General features: G+C 44.8%; 1 protein-coding gene across 5 annotated transcripts in view; it reads right to left on the bottom strand.

The window, feature by feature from the left end:
- The window catches only part of NLGN4X (neuroligin 4 X-linked), a 333,213-nt gene that overhangs the window by 289,569 nt on the left and 20,366 nt on the right, over positions 1 to 23,278 (bottom strand). For 4 of the 5 annotated variants that reach the window (XM_067023747.1, XM_067023746.1, XM_067023749.1 and 1 more), the window contains 2 exons: positions 7,885 to 8,053; positions 3,846 to 3,936 (listed from right to left, as the gene is read on the bottom strand). The gene's annotated coding sequence lies outside the window, so the exon portion shown is untranslated. The remainder of the gene's footprint in view (positions 1 to 3,845; positions 3,937 to 7,884; positions 8,054 to 23,278) is intronic. The other variant, XM_059050270.2, reaches the window with a different exon arrangement.

The following is a 23,278-nucleotide window of genomic DNA, read 5'->3' as shown; positions in this document are numbered from 1 at the left end:
AAACCAGTCAAGGTGCTTCCCCCATGGTCAAGGTACGTAAGTATGAACCGTAGCCTAAAGGATCAGAGCGCTATGGGAAGCTATCACTACAACAGCTAGAGGCGACCCACGCTAATCAGTGTGGCTGTACCATGTGCGCTTTCTTGTGGACGGCCATGGCTTCTCCCCCTGGGGCCTATACACTCGGTTCACGTGTAAACTTCCAGGGAGACCCCAGGGACGCATACATCCCAGATTCCAGATTCCAAAGACCTGCTGTATGAGCTTGTAGCAGTGCATTCATAGAAGTCCTAATATGAAAGCAGATAGCTACAGTATTGATAATTTGTTATATGTTAATATTTGTTACCAATTTGTGGATCCAGACTAATCACCGTGAACTACGCTCCCAACTCCCCAGAGAATCTGGTCGTGGCCTTAAATATGGATCAGCAGACTCAGTGTAAAAGGTCAAAGGATGGAAAGGGTCAAAGGGTGGCCATGCCATCTCTACCGCAACCATTCAATTCTGGCACCGTCGTATAAAAGGCGCTACTCCTAAAAACTGAATCACCCACAGGCCACAGCTGGCTCACCTTAGCCTAGGTCATGTTCCATGGTCACTTCCTCAAGATTGAGTTTATTGATTGCCTCCAAAAATCAAACAAAACTAGCTTATGCCTAAAAAAAAAACCATATAGGGACTTCCCCGGCGGTCCAACGGTTAAGGCTCCGCGCTTGCACTGCAGGGGGTGCGGGTTTGATCCCTGGTTGGGCAACTGAGAGCCAGCATGCCATGTGGCATGGCCAAAAAAAAAAAAAACCACCAAACAATTATAAATAGTGTAAGATGAGCTCTTTAATGATACATTTGCCCCTTTTTTCCAGTCTAACATATACCTTTTCGGCAGAAAGGAAGCAGTAAACTAGGAAAAAAACAGGCAGTGTAGTATTGGCACAAGGTAATATTACGGGTTTGGATAACAGCTAAGAAGAAAAGGATCAAGGAGGCCCCCAAATAATTTCTATTTATATTAATTTACTGTTACATTTGTAACATATTTATATTATACATAATTATATATTACCTATATTATATTTATATTATTTAACATTATTATTTTTATCATTGTATTTAAGTCTATGACTCAGCTGCTACGCCAAATTGATTTACATAACTAATCTGTGTCCCTCGGAATCACAAAATGTTTTAATAAAAGATTCATTTGGACAATGTGTGTCCAGAACTAAGTAGCGTATAAACAAACTGCCTCAATGTTCGTATGTATTAGCCCCTAGCACAACCCTGAGAGTCAGGATCTTCAAGAGACTAGCAAATTCAGTCCAAACATAAAATACCAAACACCCTAATTCTGGTTCATCCCTCGATCCCTTCGCTTAGAAAAGAAAATCATGGTTCCCGGAGTGCCATGAAAGGCATTGTTCTTCGTTGGGTGTCAGTTGTGAACCGAACTAAGCCACCTTTGGGAACAAAATCAAGGAATGTCTACCATCAGTTCACCAACAGCTTCCCGGATGACCACGAAGATCCATTGCAAAGCGTTTCCTTCAACAGGGCTACAAAACCAGAAAGGGTTCAGTCAACGGGGCATGGAAAATGAGATCCAACGGGCATAAGCTGAAATGTTCAAGTATTCAGTAGGCCTAATGAATTCTTTCTGCTTCCTAGACAGATGTTTTTCTTCATTTATAATCACTCATTCTTCACAGGGAAAAGGGAATTGCATACGCTCTATTATTTAAACATGTCAGAAGCCTGACCACCAAAAACATACTAGTGAGCAGCAAACCTGGATAACAACATAAATGCCCTGACTCACAGGTCTTTGTGTTTCCCCAGCTGAACCCTGTTCCCCTTGTAAATGACAATCAGCCCAGTTAAAGAGTCACCGAGAGTTTAGCTGTCACTTGGGGTCTTGAGGTTTCTGCGAAAGGAAAACTCAAAATTTTGTCTTTCGTTTTTCAGCCAAGCCATCCTTGGGAGACAATAAAGTTCCAACAAAGCATCCACCACTCATCAAGTCCACCCCAAAACCGACACTCCAAAGGGCTCCCCTTATCCGAGAAGCAGTCAGACTCTAGCACAAACGCACAGATGGATAAACACCCAGTGCTTTCAAATGCAGCGTAGGGACACCAAGTGGGGGAAAGCGGGGAGGGGGGAGGTGGGGGGAGCGAATTGGGAGATTGGGATTGACAAATATACACTAATATGTATAAAATAGATAACGAATGAGAACCTGCTGTATAAGAAATAAATTAATTAAAGTAAAAAAACAAACAAGCAAACAATAAGGAGCCTTGCCCAGTTCATAAGCTCTCATTTCCTTCCCCGGACGGTGCATTTTATATCACGTTCCCTTCGGGTTTCATAATCCGAGCTGTCATATTCGGAGCTGTGCCGTCTACAGCTCTGAGTCTGATGCCAGACACATTACGACCACCTCTCCTCAGAACCAGGATGGGCTGGTTACATTAAACTGACTGCTCCTTGCACGGCAGCTCCTGAAATGATTACGATCAAGGCTGCACAGGCTTGTTGTTCGAAAGGCTGGTGGTGCAACAAGGAAGACAAATACTTGGGCAGCTTCACGCCTTGGTTATATATTAATGCTCCTCCAGATTGAAAAAAGAAAATGACAATGGAAAAAAAAAAGGGGGGGGTTCGAAATTCAGAAGACCAAGGGATTCACATACTGTGCTCTTATGGACTGTTGAACTGTATATGCTCATCTGTTTCATCTTCCAAATTTGCATGTTAACCACAAAAAGGGGGTCAGTAGTAGTCTTTCTTTATTCGTCACAAATTACCTTTGGGGAAAAAAAACCTAGCAGTTTTTTTAATAGCAGGAAATAGGAAAAGGAGTTTGGAAATCTAGTTTTTAGAAATAGGAGTTCAATGAAGGACGTGACCTTGACAATCTTTTAGAATCCAGGAAAGGTCCAGAAGTTTGTTTAGGTGCAGAAGTTTACAGAGTAAAAATAGGGAAATTAGGTGGTTAACTGTAAAGAGATGCTGAAAAGCCACTGGTGGTCTAAATTTTGAAAAATGTTTAGAAGTTATGGCACTTGGTAAGAAAGCAGGTAAATAGCCAGTATTTAATCCATGTAGTCATATAAACGGCCTCAGCAGGGCTTGAATTGACAGCTGAACCATGAAAAGTCTTAACCATTTACTTGAACTATATTAAAACACATCCCTTCTGAAATTTAAATGGGGGGGGAAGGGTCCCAATTTTGACTTGTAACATAGCTTCATTAATGTATGCTCACAAACATAGATCATCAAAGTATTGTACCCATTTCCCCTTCCTTGGGCTATGCTCTATTTCTGGCTTTCAGAGAAAGAGAAGGATCCCGCGGCCTCAGTGGACCCACAGCCCGCATCGGAAGCACGTCTGATATTTTGGATCGCACTCTTCAGGGGCTACACGCAAAAGTGATACAATGAAATGCTGAGGCCATTCAAAGGTCCCAGTGGCTTGAGATGCTTACTGTAGAAGAAAGTGGGTTTTCATTGGCCAGTGGGGATGAGGGTGAATTTCATAAGGACGGCTGACTTTCTTGCCTCATCAATGAGACAGACTCTGTACTGTGGCTGTTTGGAGACAGAAATAATTATTATGAAATCCTAAATTCACAAAGCATGCCAGTATGTATACTCCCAATGAGCTTGAAATCTCTGCTTTGTACTGTGGTGAATTTCAAATAGATTTTTTTTAAAAAGAAAACAATTTTTACCAGGAAAGTAATCTGAAAGCACTGCCAGATTTGAATTAACCAGGCTGTAAATGCATACACAAAATAAGCCAGCGGAGAGCAATGATTATTTTTTTCATACTTACCATTACATTGTCCTTTCTAAGAAGATGCTTTTAAAAATGCCACCATGGAAATCTACTTGATTTCTTTTCCATCTCAGCACATTTTTTTCCCCTGTTAAAATAAAACAGAGAGACAGACAGACAGAGACAGGGAGAGACAGAGAGAGAGAGAGAAAGAGAGAGAAATACACTCAGTAAAAGAGTTGGTGCCATTGTTTCAAAACCCTTGTTACATTCCTTCTAAGCTTTCTTTTGGGTAATTACAAAAACTAGCTAGTAGTGTCATAAAGTAATTCTTAACTGACTCCCTAATAATTCAAGCAACTAGTCAAGAAAGGGACACCTACACAGTGATGGCAAACTGTAGATTCTATATCCAACCACTTGAGCCCACAGGCAATTTGAGAATTCAGAATAAAGCAAGACAGTGGGAGGTCACCAATCTACTTCTCACCTGCCTTCACCTGGCCACCGTTAAATTATCGTTGAAGATGAATAATCCATTTAGTCCATGTCTATGTTCGATGTCATTTATTTAAGTTAAGAATTAAAAATCCTCGCACAATTTAATTTGTGAAAGCCACTCAATATGTTAGATGTCGTCTGTTTGCAAGAACCCATCCTCTGCCTGCTGAGATTTTTTTTTTTTTTTTTTCCCTTACAGCAGTGGTTCAGATGGGCGAGATCCAAGCTGCCTCGTTCTCTCGGCTCTCGTATGGCAAAACGAGGCTCTAACTGATCAGTACTCGCCTTAGGACCATTTGGCACGTTTCTTGTCATCTCACCATAGAATCTTCTCTTTAAAGGATGACTCTTAAGCAGCCCTGCTTCTTTCTGCTTATGAGTGAGAGAATCACAACAAAGCAAGTGACTCCTTGTGAGATGTTTGGACAGACTCTACCCACTTAATCCCTAACCATTTTACATCTCTAGGAAGGATGGTGAGTGGGGGGGGGGGGGGGATAAACCGTTGAACACATTTCAAGGAATATTAGTACCAAGCACGTAAAGTGTTTGGGTTTCATAGCTAATGAGTCAGCCCATTATTAAGTTGTAGGAAGGTACGGTCATAGTCTAATTATGGTTCTGACAGAACGTGTAGTTACTATTTCATAAATATTGTGTTTTTAAAAATTTTTATTGGCGTGTAGAGTTGCTTTACAATGTTGCGTTAGTTTCTGCTGTACAGCAAAGCGAAACAGTCATACGTACACCTATATTCCCTCTTTTTTAGATTTCCTTCCCATTTAGGTCACCACAGAGCACTGAGTGGAGTTCCCTGTGCTACACAGTAAATATTGTTGTTTAAAATATATTTGTGGAAATGACTTCCTATGTGCCAACAATCTTCACTGCACTCATTATTCCTGACCCTGCTACAGCCACGCAGGGTAGGTATCACAGCATGTATTTTGCATTTAGGAAAACTGATATTCAGACGCTAGCTCACGCGATCCATTTAAGCCATAAGGCAGAGTCAGACCTACGTCTACCCTGAGTTCAACGACCGCACGCTTTTCACAGAATCAAGCCGCCTCCTCATCCAAGTAGAATAGGAATGGTTGTAACAGGTAACGTGAATATGGTGGGTCAACCTTTAACATACCGTCTTATACGTGGACTCTCTACTTATTTATTGATTTATTCGACTACACAGCATGGCTTGTGGGACCACAGTTCCCGGATCCAGGGATGGCACCCAGGGCCCCCAGCAATGAAAGCGCTGAGTCCTAACCACTGGACCGCCAGGTAATTCCCACACAGACTCTTCTTAATCTTCTCAGCGAGCACAAAACGGGGGGTTATCTCCATTGTTTGAAACAATGAAATCAGGGAGGTATTAGTGAACTGGCCAAGATCACAGAGCTGTCGAGGGTGGGGTAGGGCTCAAAGCAGGTAGTCTGGCTTCCAGCAAACGTTGTCTCAGGTGGAGCCACTAATATCTTTTCTCTTCCCTGTGCTCTGTCCCCGGTCTGTGGGAATCTACACCTGACCCAGTCTTCATCAGGGACAGAAAGGTTATTTGGTATCAGGACCAGAGACAGCCTCACTGCATGAGTGAGGCATACAGTAAACACTCCCGTAATATTAGCGATTCTAACATTGCACGATTAATATCACAACTTCGAAATTGGCTCTGTTTCTGTTTCACTTGATCAGAGGTCATATCTTGGCTCACACCCACAGGTAATTGTCAAATTCACAGCTGCAGAGTTAACTAGGTGTGTGTCAGGAGAGGTCTACAAAAATTAGTGAGTTATGTCTGGTAGATGACTCTTTTCTGCCTTGGGACAGGGTTGAGAAACATGAATTCGAATTATGATTTTAGGGTGAGATTTTGTTTGCCTCTTGGCTTGCTGGATTTCGTGTATGTGTTTTTTAGGTGCACAAGGGAGAGAGAGATATTCAGTAACTAGTATGTGCATTATGAGTTTCCTTTTTTTTTTGCAAATCTGATACTGATGGAACAAAATATTCACACCCTGTAGGGTTTAATTCACGTGTCAGAAATGTCACATTCCGTCCACCCTGCTTGCCTATCTCACCAACTCCACTTCTCTTACAGGGCCCTGGTCACTACCATCAACACAGATTCCGTAATTCCTGGGACAGAGACCCCTCCCCCATATCTCCTGCAGCAGCTCCTCTCTGAAGTACCTAGGTCTTGTATCTCATGCCTATTTCCTGAGTTTTTTCAGATGCTAAAAACCACCACACGGGAGAATTTAACTATTTGATGACCACTAGCACAAAGCCCCCAGACCAACTGGCACCCTTGTGACACTGCCCTGTGACCTCACCATCAACCAATCAGAGAACAGTGCACGAGCTGAACACACACCCTGGGATGCCCCTCCCTCACCGGGCCTTTAAAAATGCTTTGCTGGGCTTCCCTGGTGGCGCAGCGGTTGAGAGTCCGCTTGCCGATGCGGGGGACGCGGGTTCGTGCCCCGGTCCGGGAGGATCCCACGTGCCGCGGAGCAGCTGTGCCCGTGAGCCATGGCCGCTGCGCCTGCGCGTCCGGAGCCTGTGCTCCGCAACGGGAGAGGCCACAACAGTGAGAGGTCCGTGTACCAAAAACCAAAAAGAAAAAAAGAAAAAAAAAAAATGTTTTGCTGAAAGCTGTGGGTTTTTTGGAGAGGAGCCACCTGTCTCCTTTGACGGCCCTGCAGTAAACCTCTGTCTGCTCCAAACTCCGAAGTTTCGGTTTGTTTGGCCTCACCGTGCATAGGGCAGACGAATTTGTGTTCGGTCACAATTCTACTATTTTTCCTGCTATGCGAGGCGAAATACATTCTAATTTTTTTATTATTATAATTTCTTCTCAAAGGATAGCCCCACACGTGTGAATCTACAACATAACATTCTCCCGGACGGCTTTTGGTATTAGAAACCTCCAAACACCAAAGGGTCAGAGAAGGGCAGTGACCATTTATTACGCCCGCCTCTTATGGCATTTTGCTGCTAACTGACTGTTATCTAAGCAGAATGCTGATCACTAACACTGACCTACGTTCAAGTAATCACGTCTTCATTTCTCTCATTTGTTTTCTGCTACATGATTCACGGGGGTCCACGAGGTAATAAGCTTTGCTTCATGTATCGGAGGCTAAGTTATAAGATAGAGTCGTGTGGCTAATAAGATATGTCAAAGGTTAAAGGCTCAATTCTCTACATTAAAACACTATTGATGTTACCAGTAAATTTGGGCTGGATGACCTATTACAGAAGTCCTGAAGACAGATAAATATGATGACAGATAGCCGATTATTTGGAAATGAATAAGAAATTACATTTTATGATTTGTTTTCATGTGAAACTACACCCTACCGTATGCAGACCATCTGTGAAGACTTAACGCTATACTTAGTATGTTATCGACTCATCTATAAAAGCTTCTTGTAAAAACAAATATTGCCTGAGATGACTGATATTAAATACTCAAGGCAAACCAATATTTATGAGTTACCAATATATTAGCAAACATTACCATAAATATCTTATGTCATTTTATTGGAATTTTACCATACAGAGAATACATTAGTCAAAGCATACAGACCTTTGGCGGAATATCGGACGTAGAAGCTAAGAATGATCTACTCCACGCTATGACAATGTTTCAAAGAAGCCTCTCCATATAATTTCACCTTTACAACTAAAGACTTGGGGTTTCACAGAGACATTCACAGCCATTCCAATTCGCCCTGGGTAGTAGGTCAAACAGATACCTAGAACATAAGGTGAAAGCGTATAAATATTTTCATAAAGGAGGACATTGATGGAGTTAGGACTTTTCAGTAGGTTACGAATATGATTTTACTCTCTGGTACCTAAATGATGTACAGTAAACTCTGTCTAGAAATCCTAAGATATTTCACTTCGCGAATGTGCATTGAACGCAGGCTGTGCACAAGATGTGAGGATAGAAAAGAAATTCCAAAGATGAATGTGGCACAGTCCTTGTTCTCAAGGAGCTTGTGATCTCCTGGAGGAAAATATCATCAAGGCAAGGACTTAGATATAATTGTAGGAGCTCCTATATCCAGAGATAAAAGAACAGAGAGGGCCATGCTCAGAAGAGGTCGCAGCTCTGGGAAACTCTTAGGAGATGGCACGGAAGATGGCTCTGAAGGAGGAGAGAGAGGAGGACCACGTTTGTCATGGGGAGAGAAGGAGATGGTAGCTATACGAGACTCTCCAGGGTCCTCACGAAGTCTGTGCCAGGACTACACCTAAGGGGTCCCAAGGTTTCGACATCACTCATGACCCGTGTCTGCATCTAGCCCTGCACGCAGATACACAAAAACAGGAAAATCTAAACTTCTTTTTAAAACCTAAAGATATTTCAGAGGTATTTTAAATTAAAAAAAAAAAAAAAACTAGTATCATTCATCATTTATTTGTCTTTTGAGTCACAATGACCTGCTAAGTTTCTAAAAGAAAAATGGGAGAACTAAGTTTGATTTTGATAGATGTTCATGAGTTGCTAAAAAAATAAAATAAAACACATGCTAAGATGGAAAGAGTACTTATCGGTAGGTTCTTATCAGCGTTGTCCTGGATATGTCTAGATGTATATATAAATGTTCCAATTAACATAAATCGCTTGAATTTGCACCCAAATTTATCTAACCCAGACTTTATCTTTCTCTCAAACAGAACTATCTTCCAAACCACATTCATTTTTAAAAAATGTTTATTTATTTTTGGCCGTGTTGGGTCTTCGTTTCTGCGCTCGGGCTTTCTCCAGTTGCGGCGAGCGGGGGCCACTCTTCATCGCCGTGCACGGGCCTCTCACTGTCACGGCCTCTCCCGCTGCGGAGCACAGGCTCCAGACGCGCAGGCTCAGTAGTTGTGGCTCACGGGCTTAGCTGCTCCGCGGCACGTGGGATCTTTCCCAGACCAGGGCTCGAACCCGTGTCCCCGACATCGGCAGGCAGATTCTTAACCACTGCGCCACCAGGGAAGCCCCACATTCATTTTTGAAAAGATGTACATTTAATAAAACATCTGTTTTCTGTCTTGGATTTGCTCCCAATTTTATGCAATGCTCAAATTGTTTAATTTTTAGCATTAAGAAAATCCGGGGGGTGGAGAGAAACAGAGAAAAATTTTCCTGAGAATTTTATTTTTTATTTATTTATTTTTGCGGAACGCGGGCCTCTCACCGCTGTGGCCTCTCCCGTCGCGGAGCACAGGCTCCGGACGCGCAGGCTCAGCGGCCACGGCTCACGGGCCCAGCCGCTCCGCGGCACGTGGGACCTTCCCGGACCGGGGCACGAACCCGCGTCCCCTGCATGGGCAGGTGGACTCTCAACCACTGAGCCACCAGGGAAGCCCTTCCTGAGAATTTAAAGTGAGTCACTGAAAATACAGACAATCAACTTTACATGGCTCTCCTCCTCCCGAATCACCCCAGAAATCTGATGAACTCTCAAGAAATTCATTTCCTGTCCACGTTTCTAATTTTGGTGCAAAGCTTTACAACAAAATTAAAAAGTACTAATGTCATCATCCAGTGAACAGTGGAAACAAAAAGTGCCACAGAGTATATTTACAGCTTTCACATAAGACTTAAAATAGTCAAGGTCCAAAATCCTTAACATCCCTAAAATGTATGCCTCTAAATTTTCTAGGCATGGACTAGAATGGGAAAGTTTTCTATGACACTGTCTTTAAAAGAAAAAAAATACAGAAAAAAAATGTGTACAAATTCTAGGGATGTGAATACTGGCAAAGATTTTAAAAGATAAATAGGCATTTAGAAACACATCACGTAAGTACGTTTAATGACCCATACAGTTCAGTACATCACGCTAGCCTATAACCAACCTGAACCATCAAGGAAGAGCCCATCTTCCCGTAGATGAAAGACCAACTCCTCCCACCACAAACTGACTCAACAATCAAAGGTGTTCTCTCCGTCTCTCCGCCTTGGCTATACATCTCAAGAAACTGTGATGCCTCGGTTGCTAACACTTGCTAACGTGCAAGATTTGATGTTCTCCTTCCTTCAGTGAATATTTATTTATTTATTTTTTTGCGGTACGCGGGCCTCTCACCGCTGTGGCCCCTCCCGCTGCGGAGCACAGGCTCCGGACGCGCAGGCTCAGCGGCCACGGCTCACGGGCCCAGCCGCTCCGCGGCACGTGGGATCTTCCGGGACCGGGGCACGAACCCGTGTTCCCTGCATCGGCAGGCGGACTCTCAACCACTGCGCCACCGGGGAAGCCCCAGTGAATATTTACAGAGTGCCTGACAACTACTCATTTCTTCAACAAACACCCAACGAGCACCCCATCTAGGCTGGACTCAAGGAAAAGGCGAAAAACATTTAAACACACACCACACGTGGTCAAGAAGGAAAAACGCAGTCGAGCGTGGGTGAGCACAGAGAAGGAAGTAAACAGCAGACGAAATATGAAAAGGACAGAGCATGCAGCCCACTCGAAGTGGGGAGAGGGCAGGGGAAGTGGCACAGGCCGTGTCCTAATTTGCTTAGTTGGAAGCCGAAAGACAACTGGTAGACCAGCAGTGCAGTCATCAGAGAACACTGCAGGATGGAGCCTGCAGGTAGGCAGGAAGCTCATTCTGTGCAAAGCCAAACAGGTCACTGAAAGGAATCTGGAGTGAATGCTAAGCATAATACGCAGCCATTCTTTGTGAAATATTTTAAGCTACGAAGGAGGAACATAAGGTCAAAGATAAATAATCTGAAAAGCCTGCCTCTATCTAGTGGCTATGTGCCTCTATTTTAAGGCACATTCCATGCTTCATTAACTTATTTTGCAAACACCTCTAGAGGTAGGTACTCTCGTATAACCCTCTTAACAGAGGAGAAAACAGAAACGTGAAAAAATCAGCCACTGCGATTCACACAGCTAGGAAGTATCAGGTGGTCTGGCTTCTCTGGTGGAAACTGGTGGGTACCAAAGAGGACTGCCAATGATGCATGTCAAAGTGAGTGAGTGGAGCAGAATCGTGGCCCCATGTGATAAACAAAGGGTGGTTATGTGTGAAATAGTGGAAAATATACATACCAGTCCTGCCCCCTGTTCTAGCACGGAGCTCCTAAAACCCTTGTAATTTCCCCAGTGATAAGAATACTAGCAGCATCTTTTGTTCTACTATTTGGTCTTTGACTCTGGTGCCTGACTCGGAGCTCCTAAACCCCTTGGAATTTCCTGGGCGACAGGAGTGTGTTTTGTCCTAATGAGATGACTCCTGGTGGGGTCCTGGGTGGCTTCAGGATGGGGGCCGAGAGCCAGAAAGACCAGGCCATAGTTAGAAGCTTGGAACTTCCGGCCTCACCGTCCACACTCTGGACAGGGAGATGTGGGCTGAAGACTGAGTCCGCGATCAGTAAAGCCCACGTGACGAAGCGTCCATGAAAATCCCCAAAGTACAGAGTTCAGGGAGCTTCCCGGTCGGTGAACACATCCCCATGCGGAGAGGTCGGTGCACCCCAACTCCGCGAGGACAGAAGCTCCTGCTGTCGGGCTCCTTCCACAGCTGGCTTTCTGTATCTCTTCATCTGGCTGTGCATCTGTATCCTGTAGCGAAGCCTTTAGTATAAAACAACCGGGAAAGCATTAAGGAAACGTTTCCCTGAGTGCCATGAACTGTTCTAGCGAATGATGGACTCCAAGGAGGAGGTTATGAGACTCTCCGATGCACAGCCAAGTGAGAGAAAAGTTGTGGGTAAGCTGGGGACCCACCGCCTGCAATTGGCTTCTGGAGTGTGGTGGGGGGGGGGCATCCTGTGAGTCCTTAATCTGTGGGGTCTGTACTAACTGCATGTTAGTGTCAGACTGAACTGAATCACAGGACCACCCAGCTGAATCACCCAGCTGGTGTCACAGAGAACAGCTCAGTGTGTGGGGACCCGGGGTGGGGGTGGGGGGGCACCGCACGCATCCGTTGTCAGAAGTATTGTTGACTCTACGAGTAAAAGAATCACAGGAGACTTTTTCCCAAGCAGCATGGGAGAGGGGAACACAAGAGCAGAAAGTAGAGGCGTGGCGGTCTCCGGGGCGGAAGGCATTGTTAACCGGGAGTAGGTGCAAACCTATGCGGGGTGGTCTGGAAGCTGGAATTTAAGGAGCAACGTGAACTGAAGAAGCAGGAAAGTCAGAAGAGCTAAGTAAAGGGATAGAGAGGCAGTAGAAGAAAGGCAGAGAGGAGAGTTTTGGAATGCAAGGAAGGATAAGGTGCCTTAGCGGAGGGTCAGTGAACGTGTCAGAGGCTGCCGAGAAACGCCAAGGAGGAAGGGGGCTTCGTTGAATGGTCAGCCCCTCCAGAGGGCAACCGATGGGGGCCAGGTGTGCTGTCCGAAAAGAAAGCAGAAGGGATGGGAGGGTAAATAAAGAAATGCTCCTTCTTAAGAGTCCCTTCAGGGCATACGCGTCAGGGCACCAGTAGGATTTTGGAAAGATGACTTAGAGCCCTTGAGAAGGTCTTGATAATGTAAATGTCAGACCAGTTTCAAAAGGAAAAGACTATCATGAGAACAGGTAGGATTGGGGACTTTCCTGGGGGTCCAGTGGTTGACTCCGCACTTCCACTGCAGGGGTTGCGGGTTCGATCCCCGGTCGGGGAACTGAGATCCCACGTGCCACAGACCGTGGCCAAAAAAAAAAAAAAAGAAAAAGAAAAAGAGAGAGGGAGAGAATAGGTAGGATTAACAAATGATCATCTGGGACTTCCCTGATGGCGCAACGGTTAAGGATCCGCCTGCCAACGCACGGGACACGGGTTCGAGCCCCGGTCCGGGAAGATCCCCACGGGGCACGGAGCAACTAAGCCCGTGCGCCGCGACTACTGAGCCTGCGCTCTAGAGCCCGCGAGCCACGACGACTGAGCCCACGAGCCGCAACGACTGAGGCCACAAGCCTAGAGCCCGTGCTCCGCAACAAGAGAAGCCACGGCAGCGAGCAGCCCGCGCACCACAACAAACGGTAGCCCCCGCTCGCCGCAACTAGAGAGAGCCCGTGTGCAGCAACGAAGACCCAACGCAGCCAAACATAAATAAATAAATTTATTTAAAATAAATAAATAATGATCGTCTTCTCCAGTCTATCCATTTCACTATAATCAAAAAATAGCACCTTCCCCATAACTGTCATTGATGCGAGGATGTTGCATCTGACGATGAGGAGCGCCTCCTCGGCTTCCGAGCCTGCTCTCTTCCCTTTGTTAAAGTACCTAAAACATCACCCCAGCTTCCGACAGTTACTTCCCTGGGAGGCCAGGGCCCGTCAATGTGATACGCCCAGCGCCTCTGGGGAATGTGACTCCTTCTCCGTTTCCGCAGTCTCTGCCATCGTTCCACCTGAACGGACGTTATTCGCCTGATGTCTTCAGCGTCCACCTACGTTGCTACCTGCCTCAAGCGTATTCAGCAGCACAAAGGTGGCGTTCCATAAATGATTCCACGCTGCTGCAGCCCTGACGGGGCCCTGCACGGCCTACAGAAGAACGTCCGTTGGCTTGACCCTTGGGTTCCACCACCTGCAATGCTCTGATTTCACTTTAACTGTCTGTACCCAACAAGAGGCACTTGAAAGTGCGCTCAACCCATCCCATCACTCAACACTTGCTGCGCCCACGTGTATACTCACTGTCCCCTTTGCCCTTCTGAAAAAATCCTCTCCATGCTCTGAGGTGCAGCTCACAAGCCATCTCCGTTGGAAAAGCTGTGGTGCTAGCCTAGCTCCCAAAGTGTATCAACACCCTCCCGCTGACCCCTTCCCCACTGCACCTGGTCTGACTGCGTGACCGGTATTAGCATGCGGCAGAAGTGATCACGTGTCTCTTCCAAGGTCAAGGTATCAGAGACTACGGCGGGTCCTAGGATTCCTCTCAGCCACTCCATCTTACTCTCCCTTCTCTCACTGCCCAGAAAGCCACTGCCAATGCCGTGCGACCAGCCCTAAGGCGAGGTCCCCAGGACAGCTAACTGAAGCCCTGTGCCGATGGTCCCAGGCGTGAGGCTCCCTTACGCCTTCAGAGAACTGCATCCCTGGTCCACAAGTGGACGGCAGCATCCTGAGAGGCCCTGCATCAGAACCACACAGCTATGAAGCTCTTGAACCCCTGACTTACAGAAAACGTATGAGATAAGAAATACTGTCAGTTTGGGGTCATTCTTTAAGCGGCCACAGGCAAACATGGAGCTGTCCTACGTGATACCAGTTTTCTAGTGGAAAATAAGATTCTGTATTCCCAGGGTCTGTGTGTTTTCCCTTCTCACGGCACGTAGGATGTGCGTGCCTTGTGGAGTAGGTGTTTTCAAAGATTATTTTGTCTTCTCTCCTGAGAATGTGATCTCGCTGGGATCAGGCCAGGGGTTGAATCTTATCAATGTTTCTCAGGTATCTAGCACAGTGACCTTCTCAAAATAAGATGTGAACACGTGGGTATCGAATGAATGGATGGATGGATGGATGGATGGATGAATGATGAGAAATGAATGGTGAGAAACTCTCACTGTCTTCAAGTTACTCTACCGTTCTGAATTACGAGCCAAGCATTTGGAGGCCACGGAGGAATAAATAACGTCTAGTCTCTGATGAGGTTTTAAGGTGGTTATTATGAATCTTTATACCCCTCACGGTCCATAGCACATGGCGGACATCCAATAAATATGCGTTGGCTTGAATGGTCCGGGGACCTGAGAACATAAAGATAACCTGTAAATCCAGAGCAAGCCTGAATGCCAAAAGCAAGCGAGGAGACCCAGAGATTTTAATACCACCTTCCGAACAGGAAAGACCAACACAGCAGGTGGCCGTCAAAAATCAGACAGCATGTGTCTGCGGACACGCAACCTGAAAGGACGGGAATGCAGCGGTCCTCACCGTGTGACCCCTGCACCGGCCGCAGCAGGTTCACGCGGGAACATACTGGGTCCCACCTTTGACCTGGCGACTCGGAAACTGAGACGGGGGGACCCCAGGGGTCTGTGATCAACAAGCCCCCCAGGGGACACTGATGCTGAATCTGGAGAAACACTGCATTCCATCATCTGCTCCGAAAGCAACAAAGATGTAAGCCTTGAAGCCTTCTTCCAGGAATAAGCTTTCCAACAGTATTATTCTGAGATCAGATTATAAAATGGAGGGGAATGGACCCCCAGGCCACGGACCTCAGGACACAGCAATCAGGCAAAACCAGGAGACCGGAAGCCAACTCTTTCAGCCACATCGCTTAGGTTGTTTTTAGCACCAGCTCTGAACTCTACCCGCTTCTGTCCCCCAGGTCTTCTCCTCTCCCACCGTCCCTTCAAGACCCTCCCAACTGGTGGTCTCAGTTCCTTCCGAAGACGTCCCGTGAACCAGACCTAAGGCAGCATCCCCTACCGGGAACCCTCCCGCTCTCCTGGCTCTGTACACGTTGACTTCGCTACCTTCATGAAAGGAATGATGTCACCTGCACGTATGTCATCACCTGAGAAGTGCCATGCGCCTCCAACAGACCACATTATCTGTGACGGAGCTGGTGCCTCCCTCTTAACTCCCGACCGCCACGGAAAGTCCAGAGCCTGCCAGACATAAGACACTCAATGCCCCATGTATTAAACATACGATCGTGCTTCTAAACGTTCTGACATTCATGCCGATTGGGAGATTTTTAAAGTTCCCATTCAGCCACTTTATAAAGGTCAAGAAATACCTCCTCAGGGAGAAGAAAAGAGAAGGCCTGAATAACTGGACAGGATGTCGCGTCGTGCACACAAGCAGGGGAAAGACAAGACGCCTGCTCTCTCGCTTCATCGTTTACGATGCACAAGCTACAAGCGGAAAATATACGGAGGCAAACGTACGTGGGACCCTATTATCTCCTCAGCGCCAGACACAGCAGAAAAAGAGGCAAAGACAAAATACGACGAATCGTACCTCCCTCCAGTTTCAATTTTAGTGCCATTTCGATTTTCTAACGTAAGTGCCACCCTGTGCTTTATGACCCAGGCTTTGGACAGGCTACAAGTCACTCAGAGGTCCACCCCTCTGAATCTGCTTTATTTTTTTTTCCCTTTTATTTATTTATTTGCTCTCTCTATGTATTTTTCTTTTTACTGGGGTATACCTGATTTACAATGTGTGTTACTTTCAGGGGTACAGCAGAGTGAATCAGTTATACATAGACATGTATCTATTCTTTTTCAGATTCTGTTCTCACATAGGTCATCACAGAGTACCGAGCAGAGTTCCCTGTGCTACACAGTAGGTCCTTATGAGTTACCTATTTTATACGGAGTAGTGTGTATATGCCAATATGAATTTATTTTAAATGACACCAAATTCTGAGTTGCAAACCCCCTCTCCTCCCAGTTCGCCTCTGACGTTTCACCAGGTCACAAGACGTTTATTGAGAAAAATCCCTGAAGCCTGTGGTCTCGCTAATTATGGTGTAAAACGAGCCGTATTCACATCAAGAGTCCTAATTACAATGATCACGGCTCTCCATTCGGGTGGAATTAGAATGGGAAAGGACATGGAGATGGGTCCCACCCCCTCATTTTACAGTTGAGGGGCAGGAACTTGTTTCCCTTCCAAGGACTATTAAAAAGGGGGATCCCACGCTGTCCCGGAAGGTGTGATGCTGTGAAAGGATTGCAGCAGCATCCTTCCACTCTGGACGAAATGGAGGTGATCCTGGGAGACAGGTACTCCGCCCCACCCCCGCACCCAACCCCGACTGGAGGAATGTATCGGAGAGACAGGACCAGGCTGAGAACAGGCACAGGGCTGGCCGAGGGGTCTGCACCTCACCTCAGCTCTACCCCAACGGGCTGCGGCGTTTTGGAAAAATCCTATGGAGAGCTGTGCATGCTGGGGTATGAGATGAGAGCCCTAAGGCTGCTGTAACTAAGGGCCGCGGGCTTCTGATGGGTTAAAACAACAGGAATGTATTCTGGAAGCCAGAAGTCCTAAATCAAGGTGTCCCAGGGTCTCCCTCCTCTTTGAAGGCTCCCGGGGAGGGTCCCTCCTGGTCTGTCCTGGATTCAGGCGGCTGCTGGCCATCCTTGGGGTTCCGTGGCGTGGAGCCGAATCCCTCTGAGCTCTGCCTCAGCACCTCCCCGTGCGACTCTGCCTTCGCCGCCGGCCGTTTCCCCTCTTAAAAGGACCCCAGGCGTATTGGATCAGAGCTCACTTCGATGACCTCATCTCCCTTACATCTGCAAAGACGCTACATTCAACCTCACATTCTGAGGCCCTCGGGGTTAGGAATGCATCATATCTCTTGGAGAAACACAGTTCAACCCACCATACTGGGTTTATGTGTAAAATGAGATGGTCGGGCTCGTGAATTTTGGGCTTTAGTTTCTAAGTGTTGAACCTGAGAAGAAATTTATGGACACTGCTCTAGTTCGCTCTTTCTTTCTCTCTCCTCCTCTCCCTCCTTCCTTCCCTCCCTCCTTCCCTCCCCCCACCGCACCTCCCACACACATTTGGAACTGTGGAACTGGAACACTCTGATGACTGGCTGGATGTATTTACCTTCAACCAGGTATTTACCGTATTTTTTATACAAAAACCACCTTCTACACATTTGCATGAAGCCAGGATGGGTGCTATCTGCAGAATTCACATCCACACGTGCACGCACCGGAAATGTGAGGATAACTGTCACCAGATTGCATGTGGGAACCGTATACGTACAGACATCGAAAGCTCTGTGCAAGAAGTGCATAATACATTCACTTTTCCTTGCCTCTTTGCATTTTCCTGGAGCCCAGCTTCTTCACCTCTTTCCTTGTGGAGCAGACACTTATTTTAAGTCTGTTCCATTGATTAATTTGAACACTGTAGGCACGGCATCAACATCTCGAACATATAACCCAGTCTTGAAAATGCAGACAGGGGGCCTCCCTGGTGGCGCAGGGGTTGAGAGTCCGCCTGCCGATGCAGGGGACGCGGGTTCGTGCCCCGGTCCGGGAGGATCCCACGTGCCGCGGAGCGGCTGGGCCCGTGAGCCGTGGCCGCTGCGCCTGCGCGTCCGGAGCCTGTGCTCCGCAACGGGAGGGGCCACAGCGGTGAGAGGCCCGCGTACAGCATAAAAAAAAAAAAAATGCAGACAGGAAAAAGTAAAACATTTCTATTTAGGAACTATGAAATGAATACAATGAAATACTATTCATTGTAGCAAACAGAAACGCTGAAGACATGTGTAAGGAAGAAAGAACAGCATACATCTCCACAATCTGATTTTACAGAATCAAACTCTTGATCATTAGTTAGAGTATCTCATCCAGACTTTCAGGAACAATTATGGAGTTGGTATCAGCAGCTTAAATGAAGCACTGGCAAAGTACTGCTATTTTATTACCATCTGAATAAAAATCGCTGTTTTTGCATAATCCTTTTATCATAAAAAATGTAGACGGTGCTCACTTATTATTGAAATTTGAAACAATAATATAAAGCAACCCATTATGCAGTCATTTATGACACATCTTACACTGCCTTCCTTTGGGGTGAGTGATACTAACTCTGAGCCTCTGAGGTTGACAATACATTTCTCGAAAACACATTTTTCCATACAAATCCATTCTGTATTCACTCACAGAATATTGTCTTCTTCTGTTGAAGGATCTAATTTTAATCCATCAATGCAACAGTTCAGAAAACATAACACCATTTTCAAGGAGTCCGGAATTCTCTGCACAGAACGTTTCCACCGTTTCCACTGATGCCACTAACTTCTCGACAACGGACAGTTCTCACCAATTTCTCTGCTCACCTATAGAACTGCAAATCATATTCTGGGCGCCAAGTGCTCACATCCTGTCTCCCCATCTACTGAGCTTTCCAACTGCACTGCGATTTCCCCCAATTTTAGGGAAGCTGGCTGCATTTCGCTTGGCCCTTTGTTCTGAAAGACACCTACAGAGGATGCGTCTGTTTTTCTTTTCTGTTTGTATTTGCTCGAAAGCTCTCCCTTACGTACATCAATTCCACCTTCCTCTGTGATAAACTGCACGATAATCACTGTCCCCAAACAGCCCCCTCACTACAACCGACACAGTTCATAAAGTCGACTCTGTATTAAAAAAGAGCTTCCAAAATAATCTGGTTACTACCTCTCATTGTGAATAGTTTGCCCAAGCGTCCTGACCACACCCAGCACACATATGGACTAACCGAATCCCAAAGACAGTGAAATTCCCCGTGTCAACACTCCTTTTATAACAGAGCTCCTTCACTTTGATGCATTTTTACCCCTAGGGGACGGATGTGTCACTGACACCCACCTAGAGGCTCTAGGGAAAGGACTATGCATCTGACAATGCATGGGCCAGCCACCTACAAAAACGAATTAGCCGCCCCAGTACCAAGAGCAGCAAGGTGCACACGTCTTTCATAAGAAAGGTGCAGTCCTGCCATATCTGAGGAAATCAAATCACATTTTAAATATTATACGGCACCTCCTAGATGGCAAAATTCTCTAAAGCATCCTTCTGTAATAGACTCCAATGATCTTCTACCAACGGTAGTTTAATATCCCTAATCTATGTTATGGAAACTTGGGTTTATGAAGCATGTGCGCGCGCGCACACACACACACACACACACACACACAAACGTACAAATATACATAGGTCATACCTTGCTGTTTCTTGCAAGACGATTTTTTAAAAAGGTTGATATGTCATTCATTTTATTTCGCTCTATAAGGTAAATATCTAAGAAGTAGCATTTGTCTCAAATATGCAGTCTTTTCCCGAAAGTGTGTATGCCATTGCGCTAAAGGATGAAAAAAACTTAGAACCAAAGAGCACGACGGTAGTTGCCAGGGGCTGGGGGGTAGAGGAAATGAGAAGACGGTGGTCAAAAGACACAAACTTCCAGTTAGAAGATGAATAAGTTCTGGGGTCTAATGTACAGCATGGTGACTCTAGTTCACAATAATGTCTTAGACATCTGAGAATTGTTGAGAGTACATCTGCAATGTTCTCACCACAAAAAAAGACAGGGTAAAGTATACAGCATGACTAGGGCGTTAGCTAACGCTAGGGCAGTAATTATTTTACAATATATATATATAAGCGTAACAGTTCATCACATGGTACACCTTCCACTTACAACGTTATGTATCAATTATATCTCAATAAAACGGTGGGGGGGTAAGGATGAAACAAACCAAGAGTGATGAGAGACCATCTTAGGTAGACATCTGCGCCTAAACTGTCTCAAGCTGGGACATAACTACGGCAGCGTGAGAATTATGTCCAACTATAACTGTGTAGATTAGGTGGCTACTGCTTAGTCTTTATTTTTGTAAATGTGATACGTAGCACGGATTTCAATCAAACTGATATAATTTGGTTAAGCATGAGTTGGCAAAGGGGAAATAATTGCAGGTGTGTGTGTGTGTGTGTGTGTATGTGTGTGTGTGTGCGCGCGCGCGCGCCTGTGTAATGATGGAACAAAGGTTACCCTCCCCCCCCCTCCATCTTCGCCTGTCCACAGTACTATGGGTACCAGATTAAATGAGGTCCAGTAAGCCCAGAGGGCACCCCCACACACCTGGCCATATTGACACAGCTTTCCTTCTGGGGACAGCACAGCCTCAGGTAAGGCAGGCTTCCTCCCTAAGGAGCTGGTAAGCTAAGACCGAGTGTGACGGAAAACACTCAGGTTCTTTTAAAAATAACCTGAGTACTCCATTTTGCTGAATCTATAACCTACTTTCATACAGAGTAAAAAGAAAGAGCAGTTCCTTCAAGAAGAATTTGCATGAAAATGATGGAGAGGGACACAAGCCCTTGCAAAGAAACTCAAAAGGTAAATCAACTACTGCAACGCACAGACCTTGGGTGAGCCAGCAAACTAGTAAAAAAAAAAAAAAAAAAATCGTCTTTGACTTTTATGACTTCATGGTGATATTGAGGAACTGTTGATAATTTTAGGAGTGGTAAAGATACAACAGCTATGTGGGAAAAAATTACTTCTTTTATTTTAAAGCAATATACTGACATATCATGAGCTGAATTACACAGTGTCATAATGAGAATGGGGGAAAAGGATGAGATTAAATACGAACGCTTAGGCTAGGCATTCATAATTGTTAAGGATGAGGGATGGGTACGTGGGATTCATTCTTCCGTTTTCTTTCGTTTATTTCTTGCAAGTACTTGAAATCTTCAACATTAAAAGATTCCATAAGATTTCAAGCACATCCAAAAGTTTTTTCTTTAAAAAAAGACAAAAGAAAAAAAGTTTATGAATCAAAACAATATACACAAATCTACAAAACAAAATAAGTAATGCCCCTTTGATGAAGAATATTGGATTTATATGTATGGCTTTGAAAATAAGTTATAGGTGCAAAACTATATAAACACTCTACCTGTCAAAAAATAAGGAAATTGCATATAAATCAATGAAGTTAGAACACTCACTCACACCATACACAAAAATGAACTTAAAATGGCTTAACGACCTAAATTTAAGACATGACACCATAAAACTCCCAGAAAAAAAACACAGGCACAACATTCTCTGACATAAACATAAACTGTAGAGATGTTTTCTTTGGTCAGCCTCCAAAAGCAAGATAAATAAAAGCAAAAATAAACAAGTGGGACCTAATCAAACTTAAAAGCTTTTGCACAGCAAAGGAAACCACAGACAAAATGAAAAGACAACCCACAGAATTGGAGAAAACATTTGCAGATGATGTGACTGACAAGGGCTTATTTTCCAAGATAAACAGTTCATACAACTCAATAAGAGAAAAACAAACAACTCAATCAAAAAACGGGCAGCAGACCTAAACAGACTTTTCTCCAAAGAAGACAGACAGCTGGCCAACAGGCAAAGGAAAAGATGCTCAACATCGGTAATTATTAAAGAAATGCACATCAAAACCACAATGAGATACCACCTCACACAGGTCAGAATGGCCATCATCAAAAAGTGTACAAAATGCTGGAGAGGGTGTGGAGAAAAGGGAACCCTCTTGCACTGCTGGGAATGTAAACTGGTGGTTCAGCCACTATGGAGAACAGGATGGAGGGTCCTTAAAAAACTGAAAATACAGCTACCAAATGATCCTGTGATCTCGCTCCCGGGCATATATCTGGAAGTGACATACACCCTCATTCGAAATGATACATGAACCCCAATGTTCACTGCAGCTCTATTTACAATAGCCAAGACATGGAAGCAACCTAAGTGTCCATCAACAGATGAACGGACAAAGAAGATGTGGCACATATCTAAAATGGAATATTACTCAGCCATAAAAAAGAATGAAATAATGCCATATTCAGCAACATGGATGGACCTAGAGATGATCATATTACGTGAAGTAAGTCAGAAAGAGAAAGACAAATACCATATGATATCACTTATATGTGGAATCTAAAAAATGATACAAATGAATTTATATACAAACCAGAAACAGACTCAACAGACACAGAAAACAAACTTAGAGTTACCAAAGGGGAAAGTGGGGGGACAGATAAATTAGCAGTATGTGATTAAGCAGATACAAACCACTGTCCATAAAATAAACAACAAGGACCTACTATAGCACAGGGAACTATATTCAATATTTGTAATAACCTATAATGGCAAAGAAAATAAATGATTTAAGACATAACCTCCTGAGAGAATTAATCATGAAGAATAATGCTTATGAAGATTTGCAACAATCCTGAAGAGGCTTTTGCTATAATATTCTGGGAAATGTAAAGTTCAGAGTGGCGTAGATATATTGGGTTGGCCAACAAGTTCGTTTGGGTTTTTCCATATCATCTTACGGCCAACCCAACAGATATATAATATGTATATAAATAAAGATATGGATAGAGATAGAAATATGGATGTAATTCAGACATAAATACTGGTTGGAACAACATGATATAAGTAAAGTTATAGATATGACATGGCTATGATATAGAATGATATAGATGATACAGGTACATAGATACTGATGGAATA

This window comes from Kogia breviceps, chromosome X (assembly GCF_026419965.1).
Source record: "Kogia breviceps isolate mKogBre1 chromosome X, mKogBre1 haplotype 1, whole genome shotgun sequence".
Taxonomy (NCBI): Eukaryota; Metazoa; Chordata; class Mammalia; order Artiodactyla; family Physeteridae; genus Kogia; species Kogia breviceps.
Note: the sequence above shows the minus strand (reverse complement) of the source record. Positions and strands in the feature narration are given on the sequence as shown.